The sequence below is a fragment of the Ambystoma mexicanum genome, chromosome 9, assembly GCF_040938575.1.
Source record: "Ambystoma mexicanum isolate Mex_15411 chromosome 9, UKY_AmexF1_1, whole genome shotgun sequence".
NCBI classification, from domain to species: Eukaryota; Metazoa; Chordata; class Amphibia; order Caudata; family Ambystomatidae; genus Ambystoma; species Ambystoma mexicanum.
This window is the reverse complement of record NC_090931.1, coordinates 303,450,840-303,463,650: the sequence shown is the minus strand read 5'-3', so window position 1 is coordinate 303,463,650 and position 12,811 is coordinate 303,450,840.

The following is a 12,811-nucleotide window of genomic DNA, read 5'->3' as shown; positions in this document are numbered from 1 at the left end:
TACAGCAAAAATACTTTATAAACATGAAACACCAGGTGAAGGAAAATCTGGTGCTGTAGCATTATCAGCAGGCTTAACCATACAACAAAAATGGATAACCTAGAGAAGCTGAAGAAAACGGAGATTAGCAAGTGGTGGGAAGCTATGGCCCTACAGATGAATCATGAAGAAAAAAAGAATCCGTAGAGGGTTAAGAATACTGGCTATTCACACCTATGAGGATATGGATGCTGCTTTCATACAAGATACATTTGATACATTTTCTAATGTATTGGATTGGGAAGAAGTATTATTTCTAAAGTGTGAATTTCGAGTAACTCCTATATTATACTTTCTCCTGAAAGCGCATCTGAGCTTGGCTGAACTCCCGGGAAGACAAATTGTTGCTTCCATTGGTTTGTTACTAGAAATACATTTTTAGATCAGTTCCTTCAAACATTTGTAAAGGGATCGAATTCATATATCAGAGATAGTTCCCATCTTTTGGAAAAGTTGCTTAATTTGGCCTGCGAGCCACTATATACAAGTATTTATCATGAATTTATCATTAAAGCATGTAAACATTTTCTGGACTGTAGGCCTATTAGCTTGAAGCAGCATAATGACATGCTTCTCACTGTGTTGCAAATTTGCCTAGATAATAATGTTTTTCTATTTCAGGAGATTATTATAGACAAATATGTGGTACTGTGATGGCACTTTCATAGGCTAATTTATGTGTGGGAGGAGACCATAGTCTGCTCAGAACGTTATGACAAATTTGTTGACCATGTTATCCATTAGTATCATTTTATTGATGATTTAGTTCTAATTTGGAATGGCTCATTACAACTTTTAGAAGAATATATGTCTAATTTGTATAGGAATGATTTTAACTTGAAATTGACTATAACCGCAAGCAGTGAAGAATTGGTTTTCCTGAATGTGAAGTTTCAGATAGTTGATAATCAGCTTACTACTAAAGTATTCAGGAAAGTGACCTCTTACAATTCCATATTGCAAGCCAACATTTATCATCCAAGAGCTCTGAAAAATGGTATCCCTTATGGAAAATGTATACTAGCAAAATGAAATTTTAGTCTTGATAGACATTTTAGATCTGAAGCTAAGGATATTGGAGATCGATTTTTGGTGAGAGGATATTCATTAAATATAGTTGAAAAGGCGTTTAGGAGAGCCAAAAGTCAAAATCGCTTACATTTATTGAAAATATCTAATAAAAATCAGAGAATTCCTCCCTAAGATTCATTACTAAATTAATTAATAAATCTGAGAATGGTCTATATTATCTAAACATTGGGCTATTCTCAGAAGTGATCAAGATTTGTCGATTATCCAAATATTACTTTCTCCAAAACCCCTTCGATTAAAGGCAAACTATCTCCTATTCTTCTTGCCTCCATCGAATTAGAGTCTAACTGGCATGCTTCTATTTCAAAACCACTTGGTTTTTCAAAATGTAATAAGTGTAAGATGTGCCATTTGCATTAATAACCCATCATGCAGTATTGTGTTTATTGGAAAGCTGAGGATGTTCGCTTCAATTTGACACTTACATTTTGTTTCTAGCATGCACAGTGAGGAAGTTATGAAGGTTTTTGTAGAAGTTGTTTTTTTCAGAAAGAGTCAAAATTTGTAAAACAAGGATGCACTTTTTTTAAAATTCCAAACAAGTTTCTTATACTAGGGGAACTATGAAGCCACAAACTACACAACAGCACAGCCACCAGTCCAGCGACGCCTCTGTCTGGTTTTTGCCCGCTGAGACGCTTGTCTTTCTCCAGCAAATATATTAGTGCAAAGATGGTTTTTAACACTACTATTACCAAAGGACTATAGGGATGAGAGAAAGATTCAGGTAAGACCAAAGATTTTCTACAATGCAGTTCTGGATATAAGAGAGTGGGTTTGGATAGGGATGACTTATGGATAATACATATGCTAGAAACAATCCTATGCTATGGATACTCACTACCACTGTTTGGAATGGACCCGTCAGAGATCTGGTCAGGGATACTTTCTGGACTGGAATTCTGCTAGCACACCAGACTGGACTCAAGGCGCTCTGGTTCTGCACTCAGCACAGCACTCTGGACACTGCATGGCAAAATTGGACTGGATCTTATGGGTTGGTTCTGGTTTGCTGCTATCTGGTCACAGCTCAGCTCTACTGGGTTGGATCTCTGAATTCTGGCAAGAATTCTTAGTAAGAAAGCAGCACAGCTCAGCCAGGCTGTTCTTTTTTTTCCCCTTGGAGGTCTGGGGTAAAATCTGGTTTCAGGATTTTAAAAGGCCAAGCTGAGAAGGGTTCAGCTTTGGAAATGGGCCTTTCTGCTTTCAAAGTTCTGGAGTCTGGAATATAGATTTCTCTTGCAAAGTGCTTCGCCAGCAATCAGATGGTGGGTAAATGTGTGTGTCTTTCTAAGTCCTAAGCTATCTCTATTTATGTATTTTCTGAAAGTGTGGGTATGCTGACTTCTACCAGGCACACCCCTAGGGATTCTATTGGTTAGGGTCCTTCCTCTCCCCTGATTTGAGAAGAAAACCTGGTGTCATGATGACGCTGTGTTTTGTAATCCAGGGAGTACCTCCTCTTTGTTTCTGCACATGAAATCTATTTTTCATACAAGACAGATTTACAATTTTACAACCTTAATACCAATAGCATATTTATATCAGATATTTGTTGGAGGAAGTATTCATCCGAGCCCTGTCACGCTGAGAGCTTGGGTCTAGATTTGGCAATTTTTCACACTTTTGGTCTGTGACCCAATGTCAGATTTGTCCATATTTTTACACATATGTGCGCATGACATCTGGGCATAATCATGTGAAGTTTCATGTTTCTGGAATCACCACACTTGCTACAAAACCACAAATTCTGTAGTCTTGTCCCTGAACATAGCACAGAGTTCTGAGTAGTTTTAAACCGTGACCAGATTTTTCATTTTACAAATTTTCACAATTTTGCACAGTCCTCTGTCAGTCCTTTTCAAACATATACTTTCTTGTGTTTTAAGAATACACATAACTGTCTGTCCCGCCTCCAAAGTTTTGGTGAGTCCAGAGCAATCCCGGCCTCTTTCCCCTGGCAGGAGTTTCTGTTGACAGTTGCATCTGCATATCTTTTCAATCAAGGGAGTCTTTTGTCTCTCCCCAGAGCAGCAGAGCAAAATCTCCTCCCCTCTTCATTAACACCTGACTGGAAGTTCCTGACCTTTATTGAGAAGCAGAAGGGTGGTGTGTTTCCCAGTGGGGGAAGCTTCTTTGAAGTTTTGCTGAATCAGGTTACTTTAAAGTGAATTGTTACATTGTTCTTTGTTGAAATTAAAGTTACCATTTTTAAAACAGGCAAACATATATCCAATTCCAGTCTTTTTAAACATAGAAATTAAATAGTGCGAACCCATATTGCTTTTAATAGAAAGTCACTTAATTTCAACCATTTGATTTTACTGTACAAGTTTAAGCTTCCACGGTAATTAAATGACATCTTTGATACAGGCAGCCAACGGTACTGTGCCCCTATTTTACAGATTTTCACAGGCAAGCACATTTTTTTATTGTGGATATTCTTGTGATGAAATCTGCTTCTCCTGACATTGTGTGCTTATGTGGATTCTTTAAATAAAATTACAGGTAACACCCAGCAAGGATGTTGGATCTTTTCTGATATTTGGGAACCATTATTTTGTAATTTCAGCAACCAAGGAAAAATGGATTTCAGAGCACTTCTGGGTTTCCTTGCAATGAAGCACTGCCTTTCATGTAGTTTCCATTTTCCCTCTGTGGGCAGCACAATGACAGGTTTTAGCAGTGTGGTCTCCTGTTCCACTACTGACACAGGCAAAGTAGATTGGCAGCCAACTTTCTGGTTTCACTGCGTAATTCTCAGAGGTTTAGCACGCATAGGGCTTTTTGCAGCCATTTTGTTGGTTCTGGTGCCACCAGCACACAGTGATGTCGCAGGGCAGAGCTAGTGGGTCAATACATCCCACAGGGTATGGGGTGTTTGGGGGGTATGGGGTATTTGGGTGTTTTGGGGGTACAGGGGAGGGTGTGTGAGTGGTGGAGTTGGGAAGCACTTTTTTGTAAATATTCTTAATACAGCTGTTGTGTTCAAAATCATTTAATGCCTGGGCATTGTTCATTTCGTGTGTGTCCATTCAATTCACAATAGAGTACAGTCCCCAAATTCCCACACACCCTGTGTCGATGTTCACACGGTCCCAGTGTTCAGTGTAGCATTGACACATTACCATCAACATCCCTGTGGTTCAGAAGTAATCGTCAATCAGTGATTGGCATAAATCACGGCCATCTTGTGCATCATGTATTGGCAGTTGTGCTGCTTCTCCTCCATCACCATCCTCATCATCCTCACCCGGTGCATGCATGTCATTGTCAGGTGGCAGTGGTACATTTCTCCGGATGTACATGTTGTGCAGCATTACACAGACCATGGTGATCTTTGCCACCTTCTCAGGGCCATAAAGGAGTGCTCCACCAGTCCTGCCTAGGCAGCGGAAACGTGCCTTCAACAGGCCGAAGGTCTGCTCAATCACAACACGGGTACGGGTATGTACCTGATTGTACTCCTCTTCGTGCCTGTTCCGTGAGTTCTGCACAGGGGTAAGTAGCCACGGCTTCAAGGGATAGCCTTCATCACCTGCATGGGAGCAAAAAGAGGTATGTGTGAGTCAATCTGAGTTGACACTTTTAGGATTCACAGCCATGGCTGCAGCTATTTGGTGTTGACATGCCATGTACCTGTATGTATGTACACAGGTTAATTTGATGCATTGTGTACTGCACTATGGTCTGCTAGTGTGGATTGCATTGTACAGATGATGCAGGGTGTTCTCTTGCATGCTGATGCGGATGTAATGTGGATGCTGAACGATGTCTTGCCACCCATAACTGAGTGTATGCTACTCTGTACCTATTCACACTAGCGGCATTGGCACAGTTGTAATCATGTTCAGTCATTCATCGCTTGACATACCCATGGTGACCTGCTTGTGCGTCTTGCATGTTGGCATTGATGTACGGCATTGGTGTTATGTATGCAATTGATGTGTCATGTTCAGGTTGGGATGTTCAGGTCAACAGTGTTTAGCTCTGAGTGTATTGTCCACTCACCACCCAACCAGGTGGATTATGTATCCCCCCACCTCACCACCACGATGCACTGCCATGGCCTAGTCAGGCAACTTACTGAGCAGCCAGGCACGTCGTTCAGCATGTCGCTCCATGTAACGGGGTAGCGTGGAGTTACGCAGCACCATGGCATCATGTGTAGATCTGGGATATCGGGCGCAACAATGTGTGATGATCTTGCAGGAGTCACATACCATCTGCACATTGATGGAGTGGTATTGCTTGCGATTGCGGTACACCGCCTCTATTGCATGAGGGACAACCAATTCGACATGGGTGCAGTCGAGGGCACCAACGCAATTAGGTATGCCTGCCAGTGCATGGAAGCCTACTTTAGTGTCGGCAAGCTCTTGGGCAGTCCGTGGTAGAGATATGCGGGTGCTAGCGTACTTCAGGAGGGCATCCTGCACTTGGGTCAGCATGCGTGAAAAGAGTGGTTGTGATATGCCATGCAGCTGGCCCACTGTGTGCTGGTAGGTACCTGTGGCCAGGAAGTGGAGCACAGGCACCACCTTTAGTAGCGGGGGGTGGCAGTGCGTAATTCTATGAGGCTGACGATGTCATCGTGTATCATGTCCACTATGGTGTTGATGGTGTCCTGGTCCAAACGGTACAGGGTGTGGATCTGCTCAGGGGTTAGATTGAATGGACTGGGTCTGATGCGAGGGATTGGTTGCTGCCTACGTGGTACCACTGGCTGCACTGGTGGGACTTGCTGGGCCTGTCTCACTCTCCTTCACCTGCTGCGTCTCCTCTGTGCTCCCTGTTGTTGTAGCTGTAGTTGTTGTTGTTGTTGCTGTAGTTGTAGCAGTACAGGCATGTCCTCCAGCCCCATGATTGCAACAGCTGGTGGTATCATTTTGGTGTAGGAAGGGGTGTGATGTGTGGGTGTACTCCTTTTGTACTGGGACAGGCTCAATTGACTCCACCTTTGGTGATTGTGTGTACCTGTGGCAGTTGTCACACTGCAGGTTGCTATGTACGGGTGGTCCGCGATGCCTGTATTGCCGCCGTCGTGCAGGCCCTAATTACCGCCTTCGAGGATGCCGGTAAGTGCATGCCCGCGTAACTTGTGATGTTCTCCTATTAGCGGCATCCCAGTATTTACACCACGAAGGGGCACGTGTATGTACGCATGCCGGTAAGATGGGGCACGGTACGGGCGGTGGCAGTATTGGCGGGTTGTCGGCTCGTAATGGCCCAGACCCGTTAACGATGCCGGTAATACAATTCCGCCTTCCTTTTTTCATTACCTCCATGCTCGTAATGAGGCCCAGGGCGTCTTTTGTTGGATTGTTCTTCCTTATTTTTCCATCCTTTGTCTTCCTCTAGTACTTAGGCCCAGGAACCACTGCATGGCCTACAGCTGAGAAAGAGCTCTCAAGTTCTTCTTGGCAGAATCATGAGTATGGAACCATCTGATGCCTGTGGTGTAAGTGCTTTTCGCAAGCAAACATTTCCTGCTGAGTATATAAGTGTGTGTGTGAGGAATGTGTGAGTCGTCTAATACAGAAGAGTTAGCAGGTGAAGCCACAGAAAAGATTCATAAGGGGTTTAGAAACGTAGACATCCAGGATTCTAAGTACTTTGCGAAAACAAAGCATGAAAACATATATGGGGCTGGTTTACTAAACTACATAAGTAGCTTAATTTATAATTTATGGCATTTTTTGGTGTAAGTTTTACTTACCCTATTTTTATTTTTAGCTTAGTAGATTACTTATTTAGCTTAGTAAATAGGTCCCACGTAGTTGTGCCATTCATTCTTGCTTTTTAGGGAGGGAAATTCTCCTACTTCTTTCAAATGTACCTGGCTTTACTTCAAAGTCTGGGAAAAAGGATTACTTGCAAATGAAATTAGGCACATGAGGGCACTTAACTGTCATCATTTGTCAGATGGTGTGTTTTCCGAAGGATATTAGATGTTGTCGCATGCATTGAATGCCGAAGTGATGAGCCCAATTTATGGTCCCCAAGATTCCACAGAATAGGAGACAATGAATTTCAGAAAGAAAGAATTCCACAAAAGAAAGCCTTGTCCCTGTGCCTGCCGGTCCCTGCGGTGTGTGCAGGGAGAGTTTCCGACCATATGCACACTCCGCCACATATTAAACTCAGGTGATGCAGGCACAGTAATGGCCTATTGGTTATTTCTATTGCTGGTATCTCCTCTGCCTGCATCATCTTTATTCTCATTGTGAACTCTTTACTGTGACAGGCCTCGGCCATTATTTCCAGATGAGCCTCTTGACAAACCAGAAGTGCATTGTGGAGAAAGAAATATGCATACAGACTGTAGACATATTTTTTATTCCGAAAAATACACGTTATGCTCTTCTTCAAAGTGCAAGTGTGTGTGTGTGTATCAATATATACATGTACACACGTATATATCAAGAAATATACACACACACAGACACACACAGACACAGGCGTATATTATAGAGACATGGTTGTAATTGTGTAGTTAAGGTTACCTAACACTACATAGGAAACTAATAAAATAACGTTTTCTCTGTAACTATTGTTCTTAGCCATATAAATTCGGCATGCAACTTGTGTGACCAGATTCAAACACTCATTCCGAATTTGGTGCAGTTTCATCATTGATTTCCTTCCCAAAACCATCTCTAAACTAAACATGTTTTTTGCAGTATGAATTTCCATGGAGCCTCAAAAATCACAATTTTGGGCCACATATCTCGAAATTGTCTTCTTAGAGTTTTGGGGATTTTAACCAAACTCAACACAGAAAAAAAATATGTATTTATCTGTACATGCACAATAGAGCCTGAAAGAAATAAAATAAATAATACACAGCACAATGCATACAAAGACCATCAGCCCCAACACACAATCAAAAATCATAACACAACTTCACTTCAAACAAGAAAACAGACAATATACACATTCCAAGTTCAAAATCATATGTCACTATCAAAGACGAGTGTCACAACTACACAGCACACAGTAGCACGCCATCACATCATGCAAACCGGAAAACATGATATATTCATAACACACATACGCCTTCATTACCCCCACCCCTCACGCTTAACAATACACTCGGAATAATAGACATGCAATAATATACTGAAAATAAGATGCACAGAATACTATGCAGCACAACAGTCATACACAAGTGTCTCTGTATACAAGCCCACACAATGAGCATGCTATGACCATCTCCAATATGTGCAAGACAACGCACTGAGATTAATGCACTCAGAATTACATGGGCGAAACACAATTCACCTCAATGGTTATACACTCCAGGCACTTTATATAAGCCCACAACATGAGGATGGCCCTGTGATGATGAGACCTGTGAACAGGAGCTACAGCTAAGCCCGGTTGGGCTATCCCCTGTTTCTGAACTCAGCCATGTTAAAATGGCTACCCTGACTACTTCCGGCTTCGCATCAGAAAAGCCTGAGTCTCTGCTTCCACCTCCGCTGGGCTGTTATTGGCCTGTACCCAAAGGAAATCCAGGAGCCTCTGGTAGCCGGCTGGAGATTCCGGCCCCCTGTGAAGGCCCACTTTTAAGGCATGCACCATTGATTTATGTCTTGACCTGTCCAGCCCAGGATGGCATGGGACGCCGCCTGATTGTGCCTGCCTTACCGTGCCATCCAGCTCCCCCAGTAATCCTGTTCGGAAGCTCTCCCTCTCCCGCCTTAGACATCTGGGATCTTCTAGCATTCCTTCAATGCCTACAAGGTAAGCAATGCTGTGTCGTGTCAGCTGGCCCCGTGCATACGCACTCTTGTTTTGGCTTACATGATCACTTTACTTAGGAGTCCAGTGGTCCACCCACTTCTATACAGCCGGCCCGCCCTAAGTCTTCGCTACACCAGCATGGGGATTGCGTTTGCACTTCAACCACATCCCACTCACGTCCTCATCAGCCCAATTGCCTACCATTGCATACTGCGTTTCTGCCTCCCACTGCCCACGATTCCCCGCTTATAGCGAAGGGATCCCGAAAAACGTTTCCCCTCTGCATGCGGCTTTTACAGTGCTTAACGGAGCAACTTACAAAAGCCTGCCTAGGCCCCCCAGTTCTGCTCGACAGTCTCACGAACGCCCTGCCGTTCAGCCGCAATCCATTGATGGCTTAAAACACCTACTGAGACTATGCTCCAGAACTACCCTTATGCCATCGACCATCCCTGGACTTACATACCCCATCATGGCCTCTATCAGAAACACCAGGCTCTCCTGCCGAACAATCCCACCTCCCAAACCCCCACCCTGAGCTCAGCCCACACTCCCCCCAAAGCCCCATTCAAGGCTAACAACACATCTATCAAGTGTGCACCAATCAATGCCCACTCCCTTGGGGCACACACCATTGACATTCATGATCTGATTATTGATCTTGACCTCAATATGCTTGCCATCACAGAATCTTGGTTGCATGATGCCTCAGGGCTTCTGCTACGCATAGCCATCCCTCCAAAGAAATCCATATTTAGAACTGACTACACCAGTGCCTCAGGTGGCAGCGTAGAACTCATTGCCAACTTCTCAATCCTCATCAGGAGCATTGACTACTCTAAAGTAACAGGCTATGAATCCCTCCTCATGAAACTCTCCCTCAACCCCAGACAACCTACAACATTCTCTTTCTCTACCGCCAGCCAAACTCATCAGGCCAGCCTGACTCAGACATCCCACTCCTGATCACTTCCTTGGTCCAACCATCCACTAAATTCACCATCTTAGATTACCTCAATCTGTGTTTTAATGACCCCAATGACAAAAAAGCTCATCGCCTTGCCCTATCCTTACACAAGATGAATTTCACACAATTAGTCAGTTCCCCTACCCATAGTAAGGGACGCAACCTTGACTAGATCCTTGCCAACAATGTCTCACCCAAAATCTCCTCCATCTAGCCTGTAACATGGTCCAACCACTATCTCATTGAATTTGCTGACCTTCATCATCTACCCCCACCTCCACCGCTCCAGCACCCAGCCTGACCCTGATCCGCAACAATCTCAAACTCACTTACGAGTTGCTCATGCCCAATCTCTTCTCCTTGTTCGCCTCCACACCACCATCACATATCACTCCAGAAATCCTAGCTAACCATTGCCACCAAAGTCTGATGATCAATCAACATGCCCCACTCAAATCAAAATTGCCAAAACCACACCAAAACCTCTAACCACTGGCTCTCTGGCGATCTCATCTCGCATTGCCAAATCAAAAGATCCTCGTAACACGTATAATGGGAAAATCCCTCCCAAGCCAATCACTATAACTTCATCTCTGCCTCCAAGACTTACATAAAGCTATCTTTTCCCACAAGGCCAATCCTACAATTCTAGGATTACTAACCCCAGTGCAGATTCAACAGAACTGTTCACCACCCTACAAGAACTAGAGATCCCGGTCAGCCCCAACACAATTGCCCGGACTGACAATGATTGGTGTACTACCATTCAGAACGCCCTTGCAAAGAAGATCAATCTACTTTGTAACAAAATGAATGCCAAATTAAGTCTATTTTAGCCCGTAAACCGTTGAACTGCAAAGGGGATCCATGTCCACCTCACATTGTAAAACTATGGATGCCCATGATCTCTCCAATCATTACCGACTTTGTGAATGCCCCCTTTAGGACCAACAATGTGCCTAACTGCATCAAGTCTTCCTGGATCACCCCACTCTTAAAAAAAAAACTCACTAGCACCCCATCAACACTGTACACTTCCTGCTCAAAATCCTCGACTGTGTTGCTTATAACCAAGTTCAACACTTCCTAGAAACAAATCATCTTGTTGGCTCAAGACAATCAAGGTTCCAACCAAATCACAGCACAAAACAGCCCTGCTGTACCTTAAAATGCAATTAGACAGTATTTGAGAGGCAAGTAATCTGCCCATACTCCTCCTCCTCACTGTGTCTGCTGCTTTTGACTTGGTTGACCATCACATGCTCTGCCAACACCTGGGTTCTCACTTCCTTTTCTCAGCTGACACCATTGCTTGGGTGAAATCCTTCCTTCGAGATTGCACCCCAAGGAGTTGCACTGGAAACTTGGCAGCTGACACCATCCTACCACCTATGGGAGTCACCCAAGGCTCTTGCCTATCCCGCACCCTATACAACACCCATACCAAACCGCTCTTTGACATCTTGGACTCTCGCAATATCATGTACACTAACTTTGCCAATGATACTCAAATACTCATCCCCAACTCCGGCAACTACCTTGAGGACTCCATCATCATCAATAAGATCTACATCACCATCCAAAACTGGATGGCTTCACACAATCTTTTGTCTTAATGACGATAAGACTGAACTTCTCATTGTAAACTCTCCCTCAGAAAGCTCTCCTCTTTCTTTTCTGCTATTTCCATTGATGGCACCTCCATCTCTGTCCTCAAACAAGCGACAACCCTGGGGGTCTACCTGGACACTGAAGTGAACATGCCCAAACACATCAATTCTTTGGTCTCATCTACTACTAACACTGCAAAGCTCCTCTCACTGAGCAGACAATTCCTTTCTCCACCCAACTGTCTCACCCTTACTGGAGCTCTCATCATCAGCAAACTTGATTAGTGCAATGCCCTCCTCATGGGCATCTCATCAACAAACCCATCCAAACTGCAACTCCTCCAGAATAAAGCTCTCGATGCAGACCTGGGCCTGCACCTCTCAAACCACATCACAACCAGACGTGAAGCCCATTGGCTTCCCATTAAAGCTTGCATCGAGTTTAAAACTCTGACACTAGCACATTGATGCATATACAATGTCGCCCCCACCTACCTGAACAAGAGCATCCCTCTGATACACCATGATCATGCTCTCCGCTCTTCGCACAGCATGTAGCTTGCTACTCCAAGATTAAACAAATCCAGAGCTGGTGGCACTAGCTTTGCCGTCACTGCCCTGACACTCTGGAATTACCTTCCACCTCAGATCAGGGATGAAACCTCCTACGCCATCTTCAAGAAACTTATCAAAACTTGACTCTTCAACAAATATGATTAATATCTTTTCTCCTGCTCCACTTACCCACCCCCCTTGCTCACCATATGATTGCAGAATGTCTTTTATTCCACTTGTAGAAATGCTGTGATACACCTGTGTCCATGCTTGGCCACACAGGGTGTGATCTGCTCTCATGGTATTGCTAGAGAAACGTCAAGAATGCACAATTTCTAATTCATGATATTACAGAACCTCTGTCTGATTCAGTTTCCCTCTATTGACGGGATAGATATCCCTCTAAATATCGACCTAACCTGTTTTGCTAGTGGCGGATGTTCTTGGAACGTTTTCTAGCGGCACAAAGGCATCATGAAGTGGATACAATCTCCTATAGAACAATTGAAACAATTCTCAATGTACATGGTCCAAATCTTTAAATTAAAGACAGTTGTTAAGGAGGTAATGCATCTTCTCTATCTCAGTCTTTCTTCAATAGACCTTTCCTCTGGTTGTGCTTTTATTTGACGGCTGATGCATGTACATCGTTGTTTAAGGTGCAGGCCGTATTTCATCCAATACATGTGCCCACACGTGGAGGCAAATAAGTGCACATAATGGCTCAAATTAGCTCATACTCTACTGGCTCATAGTAGCTCCTATAAGAGACAAAGCCGGGTCAATATGTGTCAGCTGC